Below are 14,308 nucleotides of genomic sequence, written 5' to 3'. Positions count from 1 at the left end.
TTTATCCCGCTGGAGAAGGCCTGACCATCGACGCGCCGAGGAGCATCTGCCGGTGGGTTTCCTGCCACCTAAGGACCACAGAGACGCCGACGACTCGACACCCTTGCCGGGCCACAGTTCTTCATCATCTCTTTGCAGTCCAGAACTATCGTCACCGAGGTGCCCAGCACGCCTCTTCCTTGCAGGACGCCAACGCTCTGTCGTCAACGAGCACCTCAAGGAACGAAGCTGCCACTTCACGGCCGTACTTCAACCTGTTCGCCGTCGGATGTTCGACGACCCATGACTCCTGCCTTAAAGGGAGGGCACTCAAGAAGGGCCGTCGATTCCCCGACACCGAACGCCGAGTTCCTCAACACCTCTCGACGATCTGTGGCTCCTGCTTTAAAGGGAGTCACTCAAGAAGGATCGGTCGACGCATCTTCGGAGAACTCTACTCCACCAGGTACATTGGGGGGGAGTAAAACCTTAATAGGAGGAAATAAAAACCCCAGCCAAGATTCTCTATAAGGTATTCTCTATAAAGACTATTGAACAATATATGGACTGGGCTTGTGCTATATATCTTTATTTTACAGGTTGCCCAGGTGGGGGGATCTCCACACAGAACTGTGTCTAGGTAACGGGGCCAGCATTCTGCCTATTGTTTCAACCAGCTTACGTTCCTTCCTATCTCTATTGCTGGTTTCCTCGTTATTGATCTGTGTGACATTTTAACCGTACAGTTGATGCACTTTAATGAGATTCGATAACATTGGTGGTGCCACTTTAGAATTGTATATATTTATCATTATTCACTTCCGAGTACAAAGTGCGTTATTGTGATCGTGTACATACCTTTGAATATTAATTATATAAAGACTGTGTTTTCAGTAATACAGTGTGTGGACATTCCTTTGTGGGGGTTTGGGAACTACACTGTACTTAAGAACCATCCTGAATCACCTCCTGAAAAGCTAGGCCTTGATTGCTCGCCCATTGCTACCTTATAGAGAATCTTGGCTGGGGTCTTCTGTGCCTCTCCTCTACCATATAGAGAGCGGAAGTACAGACACCCCCTACCAGTCTTTACACTGGTGGCAGCGGTGGGATGCTTATGTTTTAAGAATCAGTGTATAACCGTGCCACTTACAAAATACCTGCACTTTATTAAATTAAGGTTTGGTTGTGTACAAAATAACTGCATTACAAGCAATGGAGTCTATTGCAAATGGTAAATTTACTCGGATGAGCTTAGAGGCTCTCCAGAGTGCTTGTGAAGCCAGGGAGTTAGACTTTGTGGATAAGTCTAGGGCTGAGCTGCCCTGGTGGACTACCAGACCGATGGTGAAACTCTTGATGAGGGGGGGAATGCAACCAATGAGGACTCTGCCCCTGGGATTTCTACTGAATCTGTTTCTGGGAATGCCACCATTCCTGCTGCCTCTGTTCCGAACCCCAGCACTTCCTTGGAGCTTGAGTTTGAATATCGCAATTGGAAATAGACGCTGAGCTTAAGAAGGAGGAATTGGCTCAACAAGTTGAACTTAAGAATAGGGACCTTGAACTCAAAGACAAGGACACTGAATGTCAGAGAATCCAGCTAAAGAAAGCTAGAGTGGAGACTTCGGCAAAACCCAGTGAGAGTGTCAGGTCCCCATCAACTAAATGCATGAAAGATTTGGTTGGTGTGTTTGTGGAGGGTTCTGATATCCTCCAATGGATTGAAGCGTTTGAAATGGCTTGTGCAATTTATGATGTTGACAAAAGAGATTGGGCTAAGTGTTTGCTAAGCAGAGTGCCTCACACTGGGTATGACTGCATTCTGAAGCTGAGTGTGGAAGAAAGGGGTCAGTATGAGTGTATGAAATCTGCTTTGATTGCCAAGTGTGGCAAGACACCTACCAATACCTTAAAAGGTTCAGAGATTTTAAGAAAAGAGAGAATGTGTCTTGGGTTGACTGGGTGAGTGCTGCGCACATGAATATGATGGGGTGGATTGATGGTTACAAGGTGAAAACTTTTGTTGAATTGTCCCACCTGTTGTTTTTTGAGCATTTTTCTGAAGCCTGTTCACCGAAGCTGCGTCAGTATGTTGCTGACCAGAACATTTTGGATCCCTTTAAGCTGGCTAGGTTGGCTGACAAGTGGGTCTCCCACCGGGTGTCCCCAAAGGACTCCAGTGGGAAGTACAAGGACAAAGAAAAGGGGGCCTCTCAGAAAGCTGAGGAGTCCCAAAAGCAGTCACAGTCGAATAAACCTAAACCCTCCTCTCCTAAGACCCAAAATTCTAGTGGGGATAAGTCATCTGTGGGTGGGAATAAGAGTAGTGGTCCACCTGCTGAAAAGCAGGCTCCCAGTGGTTCCAGTACCGTACCCCGCACTCCCGGCACTTGTTGGGATTGTGGGGCTCTGGATCACAGAAGGGGTGACTCCAAGTGTAAAGGTAAGGCACTTGGAGTACAGGCTGTCAGCCTGACCTACCCTTACCCCATTTCTGAGGTGGAGGCCACTGTCCTCCCCTCCTCTACAGGGATCACATTTGGTGCTCCTGTAGAGATTTCCTTAGTGTCCCTTGGGGCCTGGGACCAGTACGCAGAAATACTGGCGACTATCCCACAGAACACCCATAGGTTTTTGAGAAGTGTCCTCCTGAATGGCCAGCCTTCTACTGGTTTGAGAGACACTGGGGCAAGCATGACAGTGGTGGACAGGACCCTGCTCAAGCCAGAGGACTATGTAGGTGCTCCTCTGAGAACCCCCAGGTTAGCTGGTGGGCCTCCCAAATTATCGCCTGTAGCCCGAGTCACACTCATAATTGGAGACAAGACAGCAAAGCTTCCTGTCCTGGTTCAGGACAATGTCCCTGCTAACATTCTGTTAGGTAATGATCTAGTAGAGTTGGGATTGATCGCGGATGGTCTTCCCATGACTGCTGCTGCGGTCACTAGGTCACAGGTGACACCGGGTCTGGCTGTGAGTCAGGTACCCGAGCCGAAGGCGTGGCCTAAGGCAAGACGAAGGAAGAGCAAGAAGGCCACCTCTGTGGAGGGAGCTCCTTCTCTTCCTGCTGTTCCTACAGCACCCGTTGGGATCCATGCTCCGGACGGGCTGGGTCCAGTGGTAAACCCTGTCTCAACTCCTGTGGGAGAAGAGCCAGAAGACTCTCCTGTGGGAGAGATTCTCAACCCGGAGGATCATCCCGATCTTCAATGCTTGTTAGCTGAAGGGGGACCCTCCCGGGCAGACTTCTGTAAAGGACAGAGAGAGTGTCACTCTCTCGAGGGTCTGAGGAAACAGGCTCTGTCCCAGGCACAAGGAGAAGTGCCTAGGACATTCCGGATTTATTGGAAGGGTGAGCGCCTTGTTAGTGAGCCCACTAAGCCTGAACCTAATGCCCTCAAGAGGTTGGTGGTACCCCAGGTTTACAGGCCCTTCCTACTGCAGTTGGCGCATGAGGTGCCCTTGGCTGGTCATTGTTAGGCAGAAACCTGTGCAGTTCCCTCTGGGACCACTGCAAAAGATTTAAGACTACAGGTGGTTGGCAGTAAACCCAATTGGTAGCAGTCTGTACCACCCAGATTTACCTGGTAGCTGTGGCTGAGCAGTCAGACTTCTCTCAAGAAGAGTTAGGCACTATACAGAGTATTCACAATAGGTCAAAAGAACACAGTAGAACAAGCAAACACTGACCAGAGCTTGGTGTAAAAGAGATACAATTATTTATTTAAAACCACATCTAGTAAAACACACTGGCTCTAATATCAAGCAGTTCAAAAACACGGTCACTAAAAAATATACACTCCCTTCAACGATTAGTTAGACAAGTCTTAAGTAAAGCAATACTTATTTTCAGACAGCGGTGAGCGCTTAACGAAGATGGCACTCTAATCAATCGGTTTACAAGGGAGAGAAAGGCAGAGCAAAGATAGAAACAGATCCCAACACATTCATAGTAGAACACAGTAGGAGAAGAAGGCAGGTTAAAACCGTAAAGTCAAAGTTAACAAGGCCGGACCCACTTTAAGATGCTCCGGTCGAAATATGTCCAAGGTCACAAGGTTGAACGTGCCCAAAAGTCTCGCACAAGGTTCAGAAAGAGTTGGACCAAAAAGAAAGGGACCAGTTAGATGGTCAAGGCGGCTTGCCTAATCCAGAAGGTTAGGTATTATTATTACCTTGTAGCAATCTTTAGAAAGGGAGGCCTGGCGGACATGGTACCTTAAAATGGTGAGAACGCTCCAGCGGGGGCAGTTGTTCCTGGCAGCGGGTGCAAGTTGGTGCTTCGTCCAGAGGAAGAGAGGATCTCGTCGGGGAGGAAAGCAGGAGTCCGTTGCACTGCCAGGGAAGAAACCAGCCGCAGAGTTCTCAATTAAAAGGAGCGGTCCTTTTATTCGCGGTCCAGTGGTAAGCGGCTATCCGGTTGCCGGGGTGCTTGGCTCGGGCAATTCAACCACAAGACGTCCTGGGATGCGAGAAAAGAAGGTAAACTGGTTGTGCCCACCAGTCAGGGGAAGAAGACTCTCCAGCAGGGAGATGTCCTCTGTCGTTGGGAAGCGGTGAGTCGATTCAGCAGGGCTCCACCGGTGGTGTCGTTGTAGCAGGTCAGCTCAGCTTCTCCCTCGTCGGATTTTCAGGTCCTGTGGCGACTTCTGAAGTTCCAGTCCCAAAAGCCCTGCTTTTATGCAGCACACCCCCATTCACTCAGCCTCGCTGTCAATCAAACATGCTAAGTGGTGAGCCGGCCTGCTCACCACTTGGGCCAATCACACAAGAGTGTGACTTGAGTTACCAAGGTAACTCAGTCCAGGGTGCCTAAACCCCCTCCTACACCCTCTGTGGTACCCAGACAGAGTGGCACCACTTTTGGAGGCTTCTGTGGAGAAGCCCGCCAAAAAGTGGAACAAAGGGCTCGACCTTTGGTTTGGAGTTACAGATGCGAACACAAACGCCATTTTAAAACCGAGTTCTGGCAGAAAATACCAACCGGTGAATTAATATTAAATAAATAAACCGGCGGTATGTCCGAGGCTATGTTAAAAAGTATTAACCTCCAACAATGGGAAAATCCCATAGAGATATATTCGCGGTTGAATATAAAAAGTAGTATCCACTGCCACCAGCCAAAACTCGATCAAGGGGGATGGAGACGTGCCCCCTCAAACAACAGACCCTGGGGCAATCGAATTGCCCCAACCAGTATGTCCACAATATGATGGTTTGTACTGGTTTCTGTTCATAATTTGGGACTAGCAAAGCCAATGGGGACTTTACATGCCCTGGGAGACAGTAGTCAGTCCCAAGGTATGGAGCCTATGTTGGGGGGTCGCTACGACACCCCTGGGTTACAGCACGGAGGGTGCTGTGTAACCCACATCAAAAAAACACATGAGACCCTATGGGGTAAAAGACCCCATAGCCCATAAAACACATGGAAAGTTAAAGGAACACCTCAAATCATGTCTAAGGGCCTCATTACACGGAAGGCGGTGAGCCATGGCGCTATTAGCGCCATGGCTCATGCCGGTAAAATACCGGCACCGCCTTGGCGGAAAGGGGATTTACCGCCCCATTCCAAGGTTGGAGGGGCGGTAAATCCCCCTTCCGCCATTGCCCTTTCCCATTCCCATTTCTGCCCCATAGGGCTCTATGGGAATGGGGAAGGCGCTAATTACGGCACCGCAATTTTGCGGTGCCGTAATTAGCTCTGAGGTCCCTTAGCGGGTTGGTTTTTAACGCCTGCAAAAAGCAGGCGTTAAAGCACCAACCCGCTAAGGGACCTCGTAGTAAGGCGGTAATGGTTACCGGTCACCGTTACCATTAACGGTGGCCGTTAACCATTACCGCCTTCCGTGTAATGAGGCCCACAGAGTGGGAGCAAAAGAATCTCACTCTTAGCAGGAAAGAACAAAATAAACCCCAAAAATCCAGCAAAGCTGCTGGGGGACTCACTAGGTTTGGGAAATTAGCCTTACAGAGAATTCTCCCTAACAGTCATCTTGGTACCAAGAAGACTAAGCAGAGGCTCTCTGCCCATTTCTTCTGGCCTTGGATGGGAGTAGAAGTGGAGTCCCACTTCAGGACCTGCCCAACTTGTCAGTTGTCTGGCAAGACTAGAGGCAGTGTCATTGCCCCACTGCAGTCATTGCCAGTGGTGGGCACACCATTTGAGAGGGTGGGCATCGACATTGTCGGTCCCCTGGACCCTCCCACGTCAGGTGGACATCGGTTCATCCTGGTTTTGGTAGATCATGCCACCAGGTACCCTGAGGCTATACCCCAATGGACTGTTACTGCCAAGGTGGTTGCCAGGGCTCTCCTGGGCATTTTCACCCGTGTTGGATTCCCCAAGGTGGTTGTCTCTGACAGAGGATCCAACTTCATGTCTAGTGACATGAAAACCATGTGGAAAGAGTGCGGGGTAACCTACAAGTTCTCCACCTCTTACCACCCCCAGACCAATGGTCTGGTTGAGAGATTTAATAAAACTCTCAAGGGCATGCTAGGTGCTTTGGAAGAGCCCCTAAGGAGGAAATGGGATCTCCTCCTGCCATGTCTGCTGTTTGCTTACAGGGAGGTACCTCAAGAGGGTGTTGGTTTCAGCCCCTTTGAATTACTCTTTGGACATCCCGTGAGGGGGCCCCTCGCCTTGATCAGAGAAGGCTGGGAAGCCACCCCTCCAGGTCCCGCCAAGCAAGTGGGGGACTACGTGTTAGGCCTCAAACGGAGGATGACACAGATGATGGGTCAAGCAACAGCGAATCTCAAGGCTAGCCAGGAATTGAACAAATACTGGCATGACTTTAAAGCATCGCAAGTGGATTGGACTCCGGGACAGGAGGTCCTCGTGATGGAGCCTACCAAGTCTCGAGCATTGGCAGATAAATGGGCTGGACCCTTCAGGATAATCTCCAAGATGGGCGAGGTCAATTATCTGGTTGACATGGGAATCCCAGGGGTAGCCCCTCAGGTATTCCATGTTAATAGGCTCAAGCCTTTCCACAGGCGAGCCTAAGTCTCATGTCTCTTGCTGGCTTCCGAGCAAGAAGAGGATGAGAGTGAGCCCCTTCCTGATTTGCTGCATAGCAATCCTCAGGATGGCTCAGTGGAGGAAGTGCATCTCTCTCCAGTTTTGACAACCGAGCAGCAGAGGGCCTGCAGGACTTTGCTCCAGCAGTATGCCTCTCTGTTTTCGCTGACGCCAGGCCTTACACCATGGTGTAAGCATGAGATTGACACTGGTGACAGCGTGCCTGTCAAGAGCCGGAGCTACCGAATGTCAGATGCGGTTAAGAACCACATCCAGGCTGAGGTCGCCAAGATGTTGGATCTGGGTGTTATTGAACCCTCAACCAGTCCCTGGTCCAGTCCCGTGGTCCTTGTCCCCAAGGCAAGTTCCCAGGCAGGTACCAAGGATTGGAGGTTCTGTGTGGACTACCGAGGAGTCAATGCCGTCACCAAAACTGACGCGCACCCATTGCCCAGGGCTGATGAGCTCGTGGATACCATAGGTGCTGCAAATTTGTGAGCACCTTTGACCTCACCTCAGGCTATTGGCAAATAGCTCTGACGGACCATGCCAAGGGAAAGACGGCGTTCTCAACACCAGAGGGACTCTACCAGTTTAGGATCATGCCTTTTGGGTTGAAGAATGCCCCTGCCACCTTCCAGAGATTGGTCATTCATGCTCTCAGTGGGCTGGAGGCCTTTTGTGGGGCTTATTTAGACGACATTGCCGTCTACAGTTCCACTTGGGAAGAGCATTTGACACATCTGGATAAGGTGTTGCAGGCCTTGAAAAGGGCTAACCTCACTATCAAAGCCACCAAGTGCCAGATAGCTCAGGGGAAAGTCACGTATCTTGGTCATGAGGTAGGAGGGGGTCAAATCCAACCTCTCCCCAGTAAGGTACAGGATGTACAGGACTGGGAGACTTCCACTACTCAAACTCAGGTGAAAGCCTTTTTGTGCCTCACTGGGTACTATCTCAATTTCATGGCAGACTATGGAACCATAGCTGCACCCCTGACAGCTCTGACTTCACCCAAACAGCCTAGGAAGGTTAATTGGACTGAAGACTGTCAGAGGGCCTTTGATAGCTTGAAAGACAGTCAGTGTAGGGCACCCGTGTTGTGTGCGCCTGATTACAGCCGACCCTTTATCATCCAGACGGATGTCTGCGACACCGGAATTGGAGCTGTCTTGTCCCAGTTAGATGACAAAGGGAGAGAACATCCTATCATATTCATCAGTAGACAACTCAATGGTAGAGAACTTAGGTGGGCTACTGTTGAAAAGGAATGTTTTAGTATAGTTTGGAGCCTTCGGCGTTTTAGGCCCTACCTTACGGGGTCTACCTTCAAGGTCAAACAGATCATAAGCCCCTGAAGTGGCTTATGCAGATGAAGGGTGAGAACCCGAAACTGCTCAGGTGGTCCTTTAGCCTGCAAGGGCTAGACATCACCATAGAGCACAGACCAGGGAAGAGTCACGATAATGCAGATGGCCTTTCCAGAAGGTATGTTGACCGTCTGGATGAGGGTCTCTATCCGTGGGAGGTTAGGCACCCTCCACCTCAGTCTGGGGGGGCGACTGTGATGCTGGAAATGCATCGGAGGGACAGGGCCTCTGTATCCTTATCCTTTACTGCTTTTTATTGTGTGTTCTGTCGTGTTTTCCGTGCAGGAGTTCATGGGGAACTCCTGGCGGTGCAGCTCTCTTTCTTTTGGTTTGGTGAACGGACCCGTGGGATACCCTTATGGCACCCATGGGTGGGGGTACAACCCTGTGCCCCTAGTGTATGTTTTTGGGCACCTGTGGGTGGCCCGCAGAGCAGGGTATGGGCTGGTGGCAGCTCCATGCTGAATTTGACAGGTGCGCAGAGTATCCTCCATTTTGGGATACCCCGGCCCTGCCATTGGGATCAGTTGATTCCGGATGGAAAACAAAATGGCCCCTGCGGCCTCTTGCTTTCTATTACCCATTACCTTGTTTTCCCAAAGTCCTGGGAAGCCCTGACTCTGTCCCTTCCGCCTGACTGGCTGTTGGGTGGAAGTGCCATATATGGTGTTGTTGTGAAGGCCCGGCCAGACTAGCTGGAGCCTTCACAGTGATGTATGTTGTGGGTACCTCCTGTGGGTGGGACCCGGGTGAATAGAGTGTGTGACGAATATGCATTCTGTGTTGTGGATGTCTAGTATCTGGTGGTTGACACAATGACTGAGACAGCCCTGCCCGAAACCGGTATGAATGCAGTTGGGAGTGTTGAATGGCTCGGTACTTGTCCCAATACACATAACTTGTTGTGAGTGTTTGGAGAGAAGTGAATGGCCTGAATACCTTGTGTGCCTGATTGGCTGCCTGCCTGCATGAATGCCCTTAGTCGTGATTGGATGCTTGAGTGTTACCCAGCGGAATGAATGGGAGATCAACAGTATATCTGGGGACCTCTCACTGCTAGGAATCGTGTTCAGAAGCTGAAGTCCACTACGACGAGTAACTGGAGTAACTGAAGCTCGACCTTGAAGCCCCGCTGGACGAGAAGAAGTGCTGTTGCTCTCCTTCACAATCTGAAAGCTGCTGTGTCTCCAAGGACTGACCCAGAGAGGACCTGGTAAGGCGCCTTCTTCCCGAGCTACGAGTGACCATCGTGCACCAGCTGATCTTTGCCAACGCTCCCTGGTAGACAGACCTTCGATAGGCTGCCGACCCGAGACGGAGACTGCCGTGGAATCTCAAAGAGAAGCACCCGGACTGTTGTCCGCCACTGTCAACGACCGCCATTGCCGACCGGAGCCACCATTCTCCCGTTTGCCTAAGAACTTCATTTGATCATCGGACGCTCTCATCTGCATCATCGCCCGCTTTATCCCGCTGGAGAAGGCCTGACCGGCGACGCGCAGAGGAGCTTCCGCCAGTGGGTTTCACTCCACCTAAGGACCACACAAAGACGCCGATGACTCGACGCCCTTGCCGGGCCACAGTTCTCCATCATCTCTTTGCGGTCCAGAACTATCGTCACTGAGGTGCCCTGCACGCCTCTTCCGTGCAGGACGCCAACGCTCTGTCGTCGACGAGCACCGCTAGGAACGAGGCTGCCACTTCACGGCCGTAGTTCAACCTGTTCGGCGTCGGACGTTCGATGACCCGTGACTCCTGCCTTAAAGGGAGGGCACTCAAAAAGGGCCGTCGATTCCCCGACACCGAATGCCAATCAATTTTGATTTTGACATATATAAGGACTGCATATATTGATTTTGGAGTTGGAAAATTGATTTAGGGCCCTTGCGCAGATTAACAACAATTTGCTCCATTTCAGTTATTAATGTAGCAGGCAGGCTTTAGCTTGATTAAAGCAGTGTGCCGGCATGGGTGCCCAACACTGACACTTTCGGGCTTATTGTTATTCCTAAAACTGGATAATTAGCACAACACTGCGGGCGTGGCTCATGCTGCTGTTGCTTTTGTGTGAATACAAATGACTGACAGTTATAAAAATAAAGTTGCCTAAACACCACATAATAACTGAACTGAGCCTGAGACAATAAGCGTTGATGCTCAGAAATAAATCCATGTACTCAGTCCTCGGAAACACCCCCACAAATTAAGCACTACCTATCACCCTATTCGACGTCACAGGAGCTATTGTGGCTCAGCAGTTATTGAAGGCCGCTGTGGTATTATTGCGGCCACCCTAGGATTCTCTTGTATTCAATCAGGAATGGCTCCACCGACATGGAAAATTACAGACATTGGGCCTCATTACGACCCTTGCGGAAATGGAAAAATGATGGCGGAAATGCAATACCGCCATCGAACACCGCTCGTTGCGATCATGACCCGTCACCGTAAAGTACGATGCCATTAGCGACACCGCAGTGAACGGCAACGCTAACTGCACCAAGTACGCGCACGCGCGCCTTGCAAAACCGGAATCACCGCCATGGCGCAACGGTACGCGAATTCTGACCCTAGCGGACATGTACTGAACGCCATCAAGCACGTCGTAAAGTACCATTCCGCCATGGCGAGAAATACGGCAACGCGAACCAACCGTAAATGGCCCACTGAGTGCCTGTACTCCACTCCCTGGCCTCATTGCACAACTCCTGGCAGGCGCAATGTACACACACTATGCAACCCGTGAAATCCACTATTCACCCATGCATGCCAACGTAGAAAAGCATGCAGGGGCTCAAAGCGCCCCGTGAGTGGGCATCCATGTACGTCATGTCACCATAGCCGTACTGACGCAGCACAGGCATGTGAAGGTACAACACATCAAAATGAAAATCAAGAACACATGACACAAAACAACAGTAGTCCCCCATCGCTTGCCACCAGCGCAAGGCAACATCCACAACAGCATCCTGAGGGGGATTGCACCAGCCCTGTACTCATGCCAGTAAACAAACCAACCATCAGCAGAAGCATGTACCACACAAGTCAACTCAGAAGGCGGAACACAAAGCAGATCATCATGCAATACATACCGCCACAAAGCGAAAATCGCCACATCACCTGCAAAGAACAACGCAACACGACAAATATCGGAATACAATTTAAATGCACATCCAAATGACAAAGGCCCCACATCAATTTGCAAAATCCCACCAAAACAACCATCATCACCGAGGGCTGCATCTGCAATAATTGACCGGCTTCCACTTGTGTGACGCCCTGTACCATCATGGCACACAGGGCTTACATCAACGTTCCAAAAGGCAACATGGAAGCGGCAAGAACCGCAGGTCCGTCCCATGAGGCAGGCACTAGTCGAGCTGAAAGGCCGAAATGTTGCACCTAGCCACCAGTACAGCGTAAGGGCATGTGGCCCATTGGCGATCGTCCCATATGATCGAAATGGTGCTCCACTGATTCACCCGAAGCTGCAGGAGTCGAGAGTAAAAACCATCTGGAGGAGTGGCGTAGAGATGGCATCTGCAATAGGGCAGGAGATACCTGTCACCCAAAAGAAACACAAATCAACCGATTGCATTACGGGACTCATGATGCATTACAATCTTCATTCAACACACCAAATCCACACCCATATGCATGCTAGCCCACTCCAAAGGAATATACACACCCCTAATCCAGTATCGAATCACAACGAAACCAATCGAGCTAAATACACCATTGGCAACGTCGGTTACTGTGCATGCGTCCGTCAAGATAGAACCCATGACATGGGATTAGTAACGTGCCTAGACACACGTGTATGAAGGCGCGTCGAGACAGGGAGGATCCGACAAGGGCAGAGAGACGTATGTCCCACTATGGCAGCCTTGCATCACATAACGCAGGGGAAGGGGAGTGAACCAAGAAACCCATGTACATGGCAGACCCTAAACGGATTCATCAGTCCATGCATCCACACATCATTCCCTCATCCCGCAATGAAAACGCATGAATATTCACTCACATAATATGTGAAACTTCCATCGCGTCTGTGCGTAATGCAGTCCGCAAAAACCACTGTGCCCCCGGCCGGATCTGTAGTGTTGTGAAGCAAGATGGATTTGGGAACGTCCTGCCTTATCGTCCACTACGCTATTGCGCATCCCATTCAATTCATATCATTCATTGCCTGCTCGTTATGGGCCATGTCCCAAGGACATTCTACAATAGAACGTTACATTTCCAGCCAGACCTGTGGGCGTATCCTCGCCGCTACTTCAAAACCCAAAATGCTGGCCTTCGAATTCCTCACTTGCAACATTACGTCGAAAAGGCTTCTGTGAACGCTTGCATTCACAATTACATCAATGTAGTGCGGCTGTGTGTCATGATGCTAACTGGCTGCAATCACAAATGGCACGCCACGCCCGTCGGTGAAGTACGTTACTGTGCTGCATGAGGGTCGGCCATCGATCGAGCCCTACATACCACTGACTCTTCACAGGTATGTAATCGGCAGCAATCATAGCATGTGTAACAATGGGAGCATAGCATGAAAATCAGTCAAAGTACATCACACTGCCATCGGGATTTGATACATGATTCCAATCCCAAGATGCCATGCGGCCAAATGCAGCCTTACGTGCGGGCCGTGCTCGACCAGAAGGGATTGCATCTGCCACAGATTCATTCAATCAGCACAGGTGGAGGCCATACAGGCCGACAGCACATATATTGCAGACCCAAACCCCTCCCACAACCACTCCCACTCCAAAATGCTACCGGCAGGACTAGCGATGTTGGCCCTGGGGTACCAGATAGCACTGCAAGTGCTACAACTACAAGAAGACGACGAACAACAACAGGTACAACAACCGGGCGCACAGGTGAGACGGAGGAGAAGGAGGAGGAGGAGGGCAAGGCAGGGTCAGCAAGGCCCACAAGCACTGCCACCACCACCACGCAGGCGGCCCGCAATCCCACGCCTCCGAGCCGATCCGTTCAACCTCACTGCTGAGCAGATCCACACCCTCTACCGTTTGGACCGGGACACCATAATCGCCATTGTGGACATGACACATGCTGACCTCGTGAGCATGATAGATAGCCCAACCGCCATCCCACCCCTACTGAAGGTGGTGTCTGCACTCCACTTCCTGGCCACAGGCACCTACCAGCACACAGTGGGACAGTTGCATGGCATTTCACAGCCACTGTTCTCACGGACACTCTTCCAAGTGCACGATGCCCTCCTGAAGCACGCCGACGACCACATCACACTACCACGCACGTACCAGGAGATTACCAACGCTAAAGTGGGATTCCATGCACTTGGCGGCATCCCGGGTTGCATTGGTGCCATCGACTGCACCCATGTTGAATTGGTTGTCCCACATGCCATGGAGGTCCAGTACCGCAACCGGAAACAATTTCATTCAATCAATGTGCAAATGGTGTGTGACTCCAACAAGATCTTTACGCATTGTTGTGCCAGATTTCCAGGATCTACCCATGATTCAATGGTCCTGAGGAACACAAGAATACCACGCTACATGGAGCGACACGCAGGGCACAGATCCTGGCTACTCGGTGAGTCTCATTTCATGCATGACATCGTGGCCCATTTGATGCGTCAATGTCCTTGCAGGGGGGGGGGGGGGGGGGGGGGGGCTACTTAGCACTATCATTCCACTGACACCCTTTATTCGTCTGTCTCATACAGGTGATGCCGGGTATCCACTGAAGAGATGGCTCCTTACACCAATCCGGAACCCACAGAACGAGCATGAGGAGGACTACAACCATGCCCACTCACGTACCCGTGTGGTCATTGAACAGGCATTCGGCCTACTGAAGGCTCGTTTCCGCAGCCTCAGCAGGTCTGGCGGGGCACTCATATACAGCCATGAGAAGGTTTCTAAGATGGTCA

This window comes from Ambystoma mexicanum, chromosome 1p (assembly GCF_040938575.1).
Source record: "Ambystoma mexicanum isolate Mex_15411 chromosome 1p, UKY_AmexF1_1, whole genome shotgun sequence".
NCBI lineage: Eukaryota > Metazoa > Chordata > Amphibia > Caudata > Ambystomatidae > Ambystoma > Ambystoma mexicanum.
The sequence above is the reverse complement of the archived record's forward strand: the minus strand, read 5'-3'. Positions refer to the sequence as shown.